The following is a 15,086-nucleotide window of genomic DNA, read 5'->3' as shown; positions in this document are numbered from 1 at the left end:
CCAATTAATAATCGGTTTATCCTTGTGGTAGATTGGATTGACTAATTGAGTAGATCGGCATCAACACAATTCTTTGGATTAAGAGTGTTGTTGACTTAATCTTAAACGATTACTTCGGTAATTGAACATAAGATAGATCTAAGGACCTGGCGAAGGAGTTTGTGTTAAGATAAACGGAAGAGCCTTTGTCCGACTCATATCACTTGGTTGAATAGAGTTGATACCAAACAGATTTGTTGTTCCTTTACTGTTTGGAATACGAACCAAAGGAATTGTTCCAAGTACGTGATTTATTTATAAGTTGGAGGCGTGGGAATACAGACGGAACTAGGTGAACTATAGGTTTAGTTGCTTGGTCTCAGCTATACGAAGTTTGTGTAATTTTGTGTAGCGGCTTAATCCGGAGAGTATTCAATTCTGGACAAGGTCCCGGGGTTTTTCTGCATTTGCGGTTTCCTCGTTAACAAAATCTTGTTGTGTCATTTACTTTATATTTATATATTATAATTGTTTTATTATAATTAAAGTAAATCGCACAAACGTTAATTCCTATTTACTTGATAAGCAATCCTATTGTGTTTGGTTAAGTCCGAAACTTTGTATCAAGTAAACATACTTCGTTGTTGTATTGTCTCGATCTCGTATCCATAGACGATCACACGAAGTGTGAACCGATTAGTTGTATTGTCTCGACTTTATCCATAGACAATCACTTTCAGAGAAAGGACTTATAGGTAGGAAAAGTTTTAGCTTGAGGTATATTTGGGCACCCTCGCCTTTTCATAATCCTATTGTGTTTGATTAAGTCCGAACCTTTTATCAAGTAAACATACTTCGTTGTTGTATTGTCTCGATCTCGTATCCATAGACGATCACACGAAGTGTGAACCGATTTGTTGTATTGTCTCGACTCAGTCCATAGACAATCACTTTCGGAGAAAGGACTTATAGGTGGAAAAGTTTTAGATTGAGGTATATTTGGGTACCCTCGTATTTGCAATTGGTATCAGAGCAGGCAAACATGAAAAGATCTAACAATTTGTGTTTGGTGAGATCCATCATATAAGAATAAACTCGAGTTCTTATGAATTGACTTCAATTAACATACCGCTAAGATTTGACGGAAAAAAATCTATGGTGGAAATCTTCTATGAGATCTTTTCTTCAGTCACGAGACTTTAATACATGGTTATTAGTCGTCGATGGTCCAAAGATAGAAAATTCGGAAACTGAGTTTAAACGCTTAGTAGATTTTTCAAACGAAGAAAAGGCTCTTGCAAAGCAGAATTCAGATGGTTTGAATGCTATTATTCATGCTGTAATTCGTGATTTACAACATCATGTATCAACATGTCAAACTTCGAAAGAAGCTTTGGATAATCTTCAGATCGTATTCGAAGGAAACACATCAGAGAAAGAAGCTAGACTTCAAACTCTTATGTCCGACTGGGAAAATCTTCGAATGGATGACAACGATACTTTTGAAGAGTTTCATATTAAACTCTCTGAGATAATCAATGCTTCTTTCTCTCTTAGAAAGACTATTTCTGAAAAGGATATAGTATGCAAAATTCTCAGATCCTTGCCATCTAGATACGATTCTAAAAAGCATGCAATCGTAGAAGAAAATAATCTCTCAACTCTCTCGCGGAGCACACTCGTTGGAAAGTTAAAGATCTTTGATCATGAATCACAGTCTATTCAAAGTAAAGAAATCGTTTTTAAAGCTGCAAAAATTCTGAAAGCTCCAATGGAGAGGAATAAACAGATGGATGATTCAGATGAACAGATTGCAGAAAATTCTGATGATGAAATTGAACAATCATTATCATAGATTACTAGACAGTTTCGATATCTCTTAAAGAAGCGAAATAAGAGATTCATTAAGGATACTCATCGATCTTCCCTCCCACATGATCGAGTTCCTGTCAAAAAGGCATGAAGAAGATGATGAATATCAGCCGCAATGCTTTAAGTGTAAAGGGTTTGGTCATATTGCTAAAGACTGTCCCAATCTTAAGAAATACACTGGAAGCAAGGCTCTGACTGTAACTCTAAATGAGAGCTCTGATTCATATGATTCTGAAGAACATGAAACAGCTAATATCGCATTAGTTGTCAATCTTATTTCTTCCTCCTCCATTAGTGATTTACCCATTTTGAAAATGGACATGTCTTCCGATGTTATTAAATCATATGATTCGAGTCAAGCTTGTCTTGTTAATTGATAGACCTTTTTGCGTCTGAATTGATCACAATTTTCTGTATCGTTAGTGCTTTTTTGTACTTATTATGGTGTTTTATGTGTATGAATGTACTTTCACGAACTAAAATGGGAGCACCAATAGAGTTTCCAATCAGGTCAATGATTGAAATGAGAGTTTAGATTACATAACCATTAGTAGGATATAAGCATTGTTGTGGAAACACATATATGTATAAGTCCTTATTCCTTTAACCAAAGTTTGTGAACTTTGTTGATCAAGAGAAACGGAATGTAGCGTTAGCCAAGTCCGCGAACTGGCGGAAGTTCTCGACCTGAGAATTTCTGCTGGAGTTTGTGAACTCCTTCCGTGAGCTCAAGTACGCGAACCCAGTCCGTGAACTTGAGAAGGTTATATCTAAAATCAGTTGTTCTTGAACTCATGTTTATATAAACTAAGAAATTCTTTGGAAAACCGTGGCTATAAAGTTCATGAACCGATTCGAGTGAATCAAACCGTTTTTGCTTCAGTTGTGTCTTGTGTAGTTATATAAGATCTAAACAATTGAACAACTCTCTAACTAGTTCATTTGAGTCATTTGAACTAGTTATGGTGAAGAAGAATATGGTGGATATGAAAGTAATCATATGTCTAACCATTTGGTTAACTATTGTTGAACCAACAAATGTTAATATTTGGGAACGGCTACATAAACACAAAATTGGACATTTCATTTGTGTGTAAGAAGCTAAGTTTTCGATCCAACGGTTGAGAAATATTAGCTTGAATCTAATCAGGTTTTCATCTAACGGTGAATATTGAATGCTTTGTTACCAAGCTAACATTGATTGCAAACCCTGATTTGAAAGACTATATAAAGGAGAACTCTAGCAACTGGAAAACCTAATCCCCACACCTTACGTGTGATACTAGTTGCATATCTAGAGTTGATTCTCCTTTAACCTTTGGTTTCTTCTTCTAAAACCAGGTTAACGACTTAAAGACTTCATTGGGATTGTGAAGCCAGACCGATACTAATTTTCTTGTAGTTGTGTGATCTGATCTTGCATCTTCTATCGTTACGAGTACAATTGTAATAATTGGTTCAATATTTATATCTCTGATAGGCAAGATAGAAAAGTAATCACAAACACTTCGTCTCATCGTTTGTGATTCCACAATATCTTTTTTCGCTGCGTCGATTAGGATTATTGTGAGGTGATTGATAATACTAGGCTGTTCTTTGAGAATATAAGTTCAGTTTATCAATTGGTTCCTGTTCACCTTGATTTATCAAAAGTCGGAACAAAACTCGTAGGTATATTTGTGGGAGACGGATTTATCTATTACCGTAGACTTTTTGTGTGATACATATTTGTTTATTAAAGTCTTCGACTTTGGGTCGTTTCAACTCTTAATTGTGGGTGAGATCATCTAAGGGAATCAAGTACGTAGCATCCTATTGGGATCAGAGACGTAGGAGCATAATTGTACCTTGGATCAGTGTGAGATTGATTGGGGTTTAACTACAGTCCATACCGAAGTTAGTTTGGAGTAGGCTAGTGTCTGTAGCGGCTTAATACAGTGTGTGTTCAATCTGGACTAGGTCCCGGGGTTTTTCTGCATTTGCGGTTTCCTCGTTAACAAAATTCTGGTGTCTGTGTTATTTCTTTTCCGCATTATATTTTTTTATATAATTGAAATATCACAGGTTGTGCGTTGTTCAATTAATTAGAATGTCCGAACTTTTGATTGTTGATTTAAATTGATTGACACTTGGATATTGGTCTTTGGTACCATCCAAGTTATATCTCTAGTGTTTGATACAGACTCGCAGATTTCTATTTACTTGAGTATATATCAAATCGAGATATTGATATATAAACTCTTTGATATAATTTTTTATCTAGATTGAGTCTGACTGTCTAGTTGATTCTCTAGAAAGTATATTAGAGTTTGTCCATACAGATTGCTAAGCGAAATATTGGGTGTGGTTGTTGTACCCCCATTTTTTCAATTGGTATCAGAGCAGGAAAACACTCCAAACCTGATAAGTTTGTGTTTGTTCGTTCCTTAAAAATTATCCCATGGGAAATTTCTTTGGAAAACTTGCTCTTGACATCTGTAACGCAGGCCAGAAGTCCTTAAAGATTGCTCAAAATTTGTTATGGTTAAAACCTCCTAGTTCACATGATAATCTTATCTCATCTAAAAGGGAAAATTTAGATGATGAGAACCAATCTAAAGGAAAAAAAATAAAAAGAAGGAAAAATTGAGGAAAAGTTCATCACGCTCAAGGATATGGACCCTCAACAAGTTAACTCTTGATCTCTTTGAGGAATACTATCGTAATGGATCAATTGATAAAGATCTATAGAGCGTTCGAAGGCGTTTTTAATCTCTAAGAAAAACTTAATTCTGTTAAGTCTAAGAATTCTTCCAAAAAGGATTCTGTACATGTTGTACAGCCTAGAAATCGAAAGATTTTTCCTTCAATCCAGAGCAAACGAAGGATGGGAAGTTCTGACTGCCTTGATTATCATCATTATTTTGATTATACAACGGGGACTGTTCACACATATGAAACAGAAATGTTGCATGAGGATTCCTCTTCATGTTATGCCTCTTGGTAACAAGTTTGGCACTACCCCATTTTTATATATCTTGAAATGGGGCAAGAAATGGTTGAGTTGTGTACAGTTTTACTATTCACTTTTAGAATACCAAATAAGGCTTTCTACTGAATCCATCGTCTCCCACAAATGTGTGATGTCACGGATAGAAGGTAGAAATATCAGGTAAATACCCAAACACTTTTGATAATAAACGTTTCTCTGGATCCAATAAGGTTAAGGTTGATATTGTAAAAATTAAACAAAAACCTAAATGTAAATGTAAATCTCTCATAATTATTGGTCAGCTAAAATATGCTTGCCTTAACACAACTTGATTGTGTAAATACTATATCCTGCTTCTTGACATAAATATGAGGACTTCCCAATAAAACATAAAATTTTAATTAAAAATTCCATTTTCCCGTGTTTATGAGACGAGATGCTTTGTTTGTATTTATGTCATTCTGCTTCATTAAGAAAATTGATGAGTTCCTTATACAACAAATAAGTATGTATAAGCCTTTGTCATGACTTTTCGAGAAGACGTAATTGTCATATCTAATTGTAGATCCTTGCTCCAAGATATAAGTCCATCCTTCAACAAGTTATGTGACTGGTTGATTGTGTTGGTTCAAATGACTCTAATATATGTTTTTGACTGTCAGTACCGTTTCTTTGTACCTCTAAATCATGAGTCATTGTTTGACTTAATATTACCATATTCTAAGAATGAGTTAAAAGTAAAATAACTCAATTTAGGTATCAACAATCTGTATGCTCTTTGTATAACTTTTCCCCGCCTATCTGACTCCTAAGCAATAGAAACTAGAATGGGATCCACGAGAATCTCTACGTAATAAGCTAAGAAATGTAAGTGCTAAGATAAACCTATCTTATCATAAAGTTGATATTTATAATTGGTCGCTCAAATGGCTAAAAGATTCTTGATGTCTTATTAAAGTTACGAGGATGCATCTTTCACAAAAGATATATTCGAAAAGGTCTCATAATTTATTGTGTTCCTTGAATTTGTTTGAACTTTACATGTCTACTCCTTGTTGTGATCGGTTTTGCAACTCAAAAGGTTTTATTTCCCCGGTCTAGTTTATGACCAACGGTTGAACGTTTTTTTTTTGTAAGTTCTGAAACCAACATTAGGGTTTCCTTTAAACACCTTTCTTGTCTAGTTAATTGTTTTGGAAAGGAAATTTTTTTATTGTTCGGTTGAACCCACCAAGATGGTATGTCAAGTTTAGTTCCAAAACTCGAAGCCGCTTGATTACTATAGCCAGCTTCGTTAGGTTAGACTATGAACATAGAAATTTTGAGACTTGATTTTGTTACTCATAAAGAACCTGAAGAAGTATCAACATCAACGAAGACATCATCCTTCAGTTCAAGGTTAGTAGCAACATACTTGACCTTGTTCCATTTTCCAATCTCTTCCAAAACAAGGAGATTGGAAAGAAAAATTTTGAAAAAACTAGCATATTTAATTGCACACTCTTTTTCTAGAAAAATTAATTGCAGAATTTAATATTTTATTGTAATGAAGTTCCAAAATCATTGTCTAATTAATGCACCCTGCTTAATTTTGGTTATTAAGCTCATTATAAATGCACCGCACCATGAGGCAATGGAAAAAGAAAATAAAAAAACATGAAAATGGGTAGCTCCTCAAAGCAATAAATGATATCCGATTTTACTGCTATTCATATTGTTGCGGCTCTCATCTTATGCTTGTTGCTTCTTAATGGTTTCTCCTACTCGGTTGAGGCAACCAGAAAGATCAATAGTCAGTATATTTTGTTTCAAGAACTTAAACTCTTGGTTTTTCCCAACAATCTTATTATGAAAAAGTGTCAGGAAGAGCGGACAGTTAATGAGTAGAGCAGCAGTGGGTGCACAACCGTATAGTCCTCCCTCAACAATAGGGACACGGTTTTCATCACTTTCACACGATATCCACTTCTTCATTACTTCACAACCTCCATTTCCTATGAGATCAGGGTGTTCAACTATGACTTGATATAAATAGATTCTAAATTTATTCACACAATAATCAACACATGTATCCAGAAAACACATAGAACAAACCACTTACCATTTTACAAGCGAGTTGTACCTTCTAATACATAGTCATAAACAACTACACCTCACAGAATCTACCATTTTAATCTCAACACTTTCTCTGCTTCCCTCCCTAAGACCAACCTTTCTCCTTCCTTTGTGACCGAAGCGAGACTGGAACGACCATTTCTTGTTTAGGCCACAATTGTACAAATTAATCTCTCAAACCTAAAATACTCATGTGTAGTACATTCATTTAGGATTTAGACTCATCTCTCATCAACCTACCTATTTTACCATTTTCAGTAGAATCGGTTTCTACCCTACTACAAAGGGGAACCCCAAGTCATTAAGAAATGACTTGAACACCAGGGGAAACACATTTTTACCTCTCATATTACATCTTTTACATCAAAACCTAGGGTTTTCCCATTTTAGGGGTAACCCATTCTTCTTTGTAACTATGAATAGCTAATCCCATGTTGATTAAGGATGAATTCAATGTTCTAGATGTGAAGCTTTATTATTTATTCGAGTTCCTTCAGAGTTATTATCATCTTATCGTTTGTTGTCACTATACTTAGGGTTTATGATTGATTTATTAGATTGGTTGGAGTGCATTGTAGATTAATATATTGATCATTCTATTGCTAGTACAGAGTTGAGAGATCCATAATTTTCATGCATCTCCTATACAAAATAGTTAATATCGTGTATCGCTATCATATCGGCCGGGTCCGGTACACCTATACAAACGATTATATCAGTTTTTATAGGTGATACATCATTAATGCTAGAATTTTAAATATTTATAAATGTTTCAATCTAAGAAAAATAGTTCTTTATGTTGCATTAATTCTCAAGATCAAAAGCTTCACAATATAAATTCAATCCCATTCCACTATCTATCCATATTTACTACTCCTATTTAAGATGACCCTATTGTTGATACTAACATGAATTGATGATATTGAAAATAAAAACATCAACGATATAAAATTGTTATTTGATAAATCTTTAGAAGAAAGAGAAGGAGAAATAAAGAACCCGATAAGTCAAAACTTAATCAATGATCCACAAATAAAAAGTAATTTAGTTAAAAAAGTTGTCTTAGAAGTGTCTACGAGCGATGTAGCAAAAGCAAACATAATCATATATAAGAGGTCGCACACTTCTGCTAATACTGGAAATTGGATGGTTTAAAAATAGGGTTTGCAAACCACTAACAGTTCGCGAAGTCAGGCCACAAGGGTTTGCAAACTGGGTTTGCAAACTGGGTTTGCAGGCCTAAGTCAGGACTCAAGGGTTTGAAAACCTTGACAGTTCGAAAAATTCAGATGTTAGGGGTCTGTAAACCTACCTCATTCTCGAACTTAGATTTAAAGGTTGACAAACCAATACAATGATCAGAATTCAGACTGACTTTGATAAAACATACAAATATATATTCATATCGCCAAGAAGTTCTTTTTCTCACATAATTAATTTGAAACATTCCGAATAACCATATATGGTGTGCATTATTGCTTGAGAAATTTCCAAATGATCAACCTGAAACAAAAATAGTTTTGAACTACGATCGTTATGGATATATGAACATCTATTGCTTGAATCATATTTAAAGAGCTTAACCAAGGAAAACTTGAACTCAGAAAAATTTCATTGCAATCTTAAATCTACTAGTCATTGATAGTTGTTGTATAACACTTAGATTTATATCTATTATTCATGTTTTCTTTGCGAGTTTTCTTGTAAATTATGTATCTTATGATTACTTTTGAGATAATCAGGTACTTTGGAGTCAATTGGAGCAAAAGGAAGTGGAACTTGCTCAAATCCAGGATTTATCCTTCTTATGTTGAAGAGAACGAAAAGACGAAAACAGTGGCGAAAGAATGAGATTATTCCGACGTCGTATGAAGAAGCTGCGAGCATTTGAAGCGTATCAGAGTTGTGGAATTTGTTAACTGGGCTGAACTATTAGTCTCGCAGAACCGACAGTTGAGTAGAAAATGTTGTCACTGGTGGTGGCCTACATCCGAAAGCTGGGTGCCTGTATCAATTTCTATTCCTACACATAATCTAAAAATCAGAGAAGAAATTGTTTCTTCTTATCATCATTTACATTTATTTCCTCTCTGCCTGAAATGGAGAGAATATCGGCCATGGAATACAGAGAAGAGATATCGACAGAGATAAGGGATTTAAGTGATGTTGGAGGAGATGTGGCTGCTTCTCATCAAAGGTTAAGCTCAAGTTCATGTCCTTGTGATGTGTTGCTTGGGAATTAGAAGTTAGGGTTTGATTGAATTCGAGAAGTCTGTTGATGAATCGAGAGAAGATGAAGCTGAGATTAACTGGGATGAGTCTGATTTGTGGTTCTAACCGAGAATCGCAGAGATGGGTTCAATGGATTTTAGGGGTTTGAGAAGATTGAACTGAAACAAGCAGAAATGTTGCTGCTATAGACAAGATGATGGCTAAAAAGAATGGAAGCTGAAACTAGTGGGACTGTGTAGCATAAGTGATGAAATGAATTACAAGGAAGTTGAACAGGAGATGCTATGTATGCTGGAATTAGTGGCACTGGAGTTGTTGTCATATGTTGTACAGGGAAGAATGATGGCTCCGTGAAGACCTGGGTTCTGATGAAATGGTGTCATTGATTGTGTTGCTGCAATTGGTGAGATACAGAGAATGTAATGGCAGCACTGGTGGTGATTCAGTATGAGGCAGTGGTGAACGAAGCCAGGAAAGGAAGCTGTTAAGGGTTAGTTGGGTTACAGAATGTGCTATTGTTAGCGGAATTGGAAGTTACAAAGATTATTGCAGCTGGACATGGCATGGAAAGGGATAGATCGAGTCTCTGGTGGTGAGTTATATTGCAGGTAAAGAGATTAGTGGAGTTTTGGATTCAGTTTGCTGCAGTGAAGGCAGGAAAAGATGGTGTTGTTTAGCTGCAATGGGGTTAGGGCTGCACATGGGTCGGGTTGGGTAGGGTTTGGCCTCACCCACCACCCGACCCACTGTTGGTGGGTAATTGAACTTTTCACCCGCAACCGATCCACCATAACAATGGGTCGCTTTTCATCCTAACCACAATAAGGCGGATTGGGTCGGGTCGGGTGGTGGGTTACCCGTCATAACTTGCAAATTACTTGTATCATGATTCATGAAGAATTACAGAATTCAAGTGTAGAAAATTAAAGTTACTTAAAAATGAAGGAGACAAATATTTGATGGGGCCTATACTTAAAAAGACAGTCAATGGTACTGTAAACAGTTATGTATATAGGCAAGTTGGTCATACATTCAATTGATAACTATTTCCTTAGTTCAAAAGTCGTTTCATAAGTATCTCTAGCTCTACAGTTAAGAGAACAGGGAAAAATATGATTGCAGATAAAACAACGGTCAGTGTTAGCTTAATTAGCAATCAAAAAAGGATGCCAAGGATAAAAAATCCCATCGACAGAGATCCAAGGAATAAAAAAAAGTAGGAAAGCAAATGAACAAACAAGGAAAACAAAACATCTTTTCGGCAACGCACTGACATTTGCAATCACAACTTAGTCATCATCAAAATCAACGACACTCTCCACAGCACAGGGTACTACATGCGAATGAACAACAATTTTCACTTAAGAAACATTTGTATCAACATCATATGTCCTCCACTATCTACCACTGATGACCGATCCATGTTAACATAATATTTACAACCAAAAACTAGATATAATTTCATTCAAGACACGTAATACTGTACATTTTGGACTAGCTAGTCATGTTGTAGATAACACTTTTAAAATGGGAACAACCCAACCATTTCATTCAACCAGTATCCACAAAGAAAGATCCTAACAGGAAATCAAAATTATCCCAATTTTAGCAGTTTTCATGTTAAGTTAGAAAAGTGTAAACAAAAAATCACAACCATTTTTACATATTGTTTCATTCAGTGATATCTACAGAAAAAAATTATAAGAAATCTACCAAAAATAATAAAAAATATTCTTCTTTGGAGATCAAGAAGAGGGATAAGAACTAAGAAGAGAGCAAATTACGAGGTACGCAAGGGAGTTTCTCCAAACCCTAGAATGCAACTTAAGAATTTCTTTGGCCTTATCAAGAGTTCTGGTTGTAGAGTTGACTTGAATAACTAAACATAATTTTGCAACAACACCCATTGCTAACATTTCCTGAAGAACGCTAGGAGTTGCAGAAAATTTAGCAACTGCGTTCTAATCCCTAGATTTCAAATGAATCCCTAGATTTAGTTAGCAACTGAGTTGCATGTTTCAGTAACTAAGTAATTGAAATCAATTTCAAAATGAATCCCTAGATTTATTTAGAACGTCAAGAACAATCAACAATACATAGAGTTCAACTAGTTGGGAACAAGTTTTAAGTTGATTCATACCTTCAATTCACTAATCAAGATTCAAGAACAACGAATTGACGAAGGAAGAAGAGTCTCCGTGACTCTGTCTCTGAGAAGGAGAGAAGAAGAGGCCGAAGCGATAGGTGTGGGCTGAGAGTGCGATGCTTAGTTAGGGTTAGGTATTTTATTTTTTCAATCCAATGGCTGAGATTCATTCTAGGATAGAAAATCTAATGGCTAGCATGCTAGGGAATATTGGGCGTCTTGGTGGGTCGGTTCGGGTGAAGGAAGTTCCTACCCGCAAACGACCCAACATACGGTGGGTTTTCACGTGACTCACCCATAGTCGACCCATACCTAGGTGGGTCGGTTCGGGTACGGGTATTTTTCGACGGGTGTGGGTCGGATCGACGGGTCGAGTCGGTTATGTGCAGACCTAAATGGGGTACAAGGCAGAAGCTGAAATGAAGTTAGTAGTTGCAGCTGCAGGGAATGATGTTGAACTGAATAAGGCACTGGTGCTATAAATGGATGATTTAAGGGATGAAGAGATGATGAACACAGGAAGAAATGGAGTTGTTGATTACTAAAGCTACAGGTCTTGACGCTACCGCAGGAAATGGAAAACAGTAGTGATGTGTGTTGTCCCATGAATGAATTTAGATGTATGTTGGGGCAGGGAATTGCAAGTGCAGTTCAAGGAGGAACTTGGTTTGAAATAGTGAAACTGAGAAGACCTATAACAATTGGTGGTATGAGTCTGGGTACGGTGGTGGAATCGAAGCTGAATTAGTGGTGGTTTGATTCTCGAGTTAGAGTTGCTGCTGTTTTGCAATGTGTGCAGTGATTGTATGCGAAGGCTTCCGAGAGATTTTAGAAAAGCAAGAAGCGAGCCATGAGTTTGAGATCAAGTTACAATGATTGAAGCTGCAGAACGGATGTGGTGATTGCAATGAATTGTATGTGCATTACGGGGAAGAAGAGTTAGTATTGCGGTGTCCGAAGGCTAGAATAGGCTGTCAGTTCCAAAGAACTGACATTCCAAATATCTAATGGGCTTGGTTAGAGGCCAGAGTTGTAGCTGCAAGTATGGGCTGGACAGATTTGGCCGACACTTAGAAGTCGTGAAGGCAGAGAAAGGATATAAAGAAGGGTCTCATGTTCTATTTTCGGGATCTTGACTTCTACTTCTACCTAGGGTTTAGAAACACGATGGCTTCTCTCTTCCTTCTCGTTATGAACTCCTATGCCATGAACATGAGTTAATTTTATTTTGGTTAAGGAATAAGTTAGATTTCCAAACATGGGTTGTGTTCAATAAATTAGTTTTGTCTCCATACTTATCGTTTATGATTCACTGATGATATTGTTACATGATTTGGATACTTTTTTGGCTGAGTCTAGAATCAATTGAGTGTGTTTTCATCTCTATTGTTAGATTAGGATTTATTATACGTAAAAGTGATAAATTTCTGATTGCAAGTAGCATATTCTGAATATTGCTTGTAGTGATGCATCCTAGTAGTCACATATGAATCATAACCTTTGTTAAATTGGATTAGTGCTTTTACACGTTCGATTGCTTTGATTGGCCTGATTTCATAGAACTTAATGCATCTAGAGAATTAAACTTGATTAGTGCTTTTACACATTAGGTTGTTCTCTAAGGTAGAACTCATACTCGCATCTTTTAATGTGTTTGTTGATGATAAGAGGAAATTAGCGGGATATTCTTGCGATCAAGGTATCCTAGGGCCTTTGATAAAAGTTGAGATTAAATATCAATTCTAAATATTGTTTCAAATACATGTTTGTGAATGAAAACCAATCCTTGACCAATATTATAATCTTATTGATTTTGCTTTAATTATTTGTTTTGCTTTTATTTTATTTTAGTATATAAAAATCAGAAAACCCCTCATTGTTATTTATAGAAAACCGAACAACTTGACAACCATAGTCCTCTCTGTGGAAACGATCATTTCTTACCCTTGCTGTATTATATATTTTGAGTGGTGAGAAAATGTAATTTATTTTTGACGCATACGACAGCGATCAAATTTTGGCGCGGCTGCCGGGGAGGCAGCGGTTGTCACTTGTTTTTGGTTTCTTATTTTTGTTTTTAGTTTTGTTTTTGTTTTTATTTTCTTGTTTTTAACCTTGTTTTGAGAATCGTGTTTCAGGTACCAATTTTAATGGACGAAGCATATTGGAACAATGGATACGGATTCCAACCTCAACAATATGACAATTACCAACCATCCCAGGGGTACAGTCAAAACCAATTCATTGGTTATGATCAATATCCTACGGAATATTGTGGTCCTCATACTTATCAACAACCTTATGACGGGTATGTGTGCGAACAACCACAAGGATTGGAGGATTCTTATGCTCGTGAACAACAGGTCTCTAACTTGTTAGAAAAATTTTCCAACTTTGTACGACAAGAGTTTCAAAAGATAAAAAGACTACAAACGAGCAACTCCAAGAACTTCGTGAAGGTATGTCTATCTTACGAAGAAGCATTTATGCATACAAGGAAGAAAGGTATGAAGAAGAATTTTGTTTTCAAAGCAATAACTTTTCTAATGTGCCTGTGATTTGTAATGAATATTTGATTGATGCTAATGTTGAAAAAGGCCAACCTTTGGGGACTTTTGTTGATAATTGTGTAGCTAACTCAACTTTTGATCTTAATAATGATCATTCGCCTATTCAAAGGGATGAGTTTGAGACTAGCAACATTAAATTCAGCGACAACCCATCTTATGTTAACTATGAAAGTGACAATGATTGTGAAGATACATTGCTTGAAGCAACTCATGGTGACATAACCCAAAGGTGTACTATGGAATCTTTTTGGGATCAAGACGAAGAGGAATATGATGACACATATGTAGCTTGATCAAGCCTTGATCTTTATAATGATCAAGAACCTATTCAAAAGGTAGAGCTTGAGAATGATGCAATGAGTGTTGTAAAAAAATTCCTTATGGACAGAATTGCATCCGCAAAAGAGTATGTGTCGAACAACAAGGTGGAGTATGTTGAGAATGAAACCGATTTGACCAATATTGTGGAAGACCCAATTGGGCATGCTAAAAATTGTAATGAAGATGTTGATGTCGAGATTTTGGTTAAGGCAGAAACGAATGAAGAGTTGTTGCAAGTTTCGATAGAGGACCACGATGTGCAAGAGGTAAGTAATTCACTTGAATTTTCTAAGGATGAAGATGATACTATAATACAAGAGATGCAAGGTTTTTCTAACCGTTTGCCTATTAATCCTTCTCCTTTACCTCTTATTGGATTGAATGTATGTGCTTCGAGAATATTGTTAAATGACTTTGTTTCTCGATATCCGCCATTAGAAACATTTGATTCTCATACTATGGATGTTTGCAAAGAAGAAACCATAGAAGTTCCTGATTTTTATGTTCTTTATACACTTCCAAGTATGGACAAGAATAAGTGTGGGGGAAACTTCTATTGGACTATAGCTTCACTTTTGCTTTATTGTACTAATGTTTGTGTGAAGTTACTATTTGCAAAACAGGTTCTATGGATGGATCCCCAACTTTTCAGATTATTGGTGTATGGGGAATTCATCTTGCAAGTCGGGCTGACGACTTTAAACATAGCGCTAAATAAAAGGCAACCCATAGGATGAGTATTTCTTTTCTTGTCTTTTATTTTTCTTGTCTTGTATTTACTTTTTCTTGTCGCATATCATTATATGATTTCTCACCTTAACTTTCTTTAGACGATTCAATTTACATTGAGGACAATGTAAAGTTTAAGTGTGTGTGTGTG

This window comes from Papaver somniferum, chromosome 3 (genome assembly GCF_003573695.1).
Source record: "Papaver somniferum cultivar HN1 chromosome 3, ASM357369v1, whole genome shotgun sequence".
Classification (NCBI taxonomy): domain Eukaryota; kingdom Viridiplantae; phylum Streptophyta; class Magnoliopsida; order Ranunculales; family Papaveraceae; genus Papaver; species Papaver somniferum.
The sequence above is the reverse complement of the archived record's forward strand: the minus strand, read 5'-3'. Positions refer to the sequence as shown.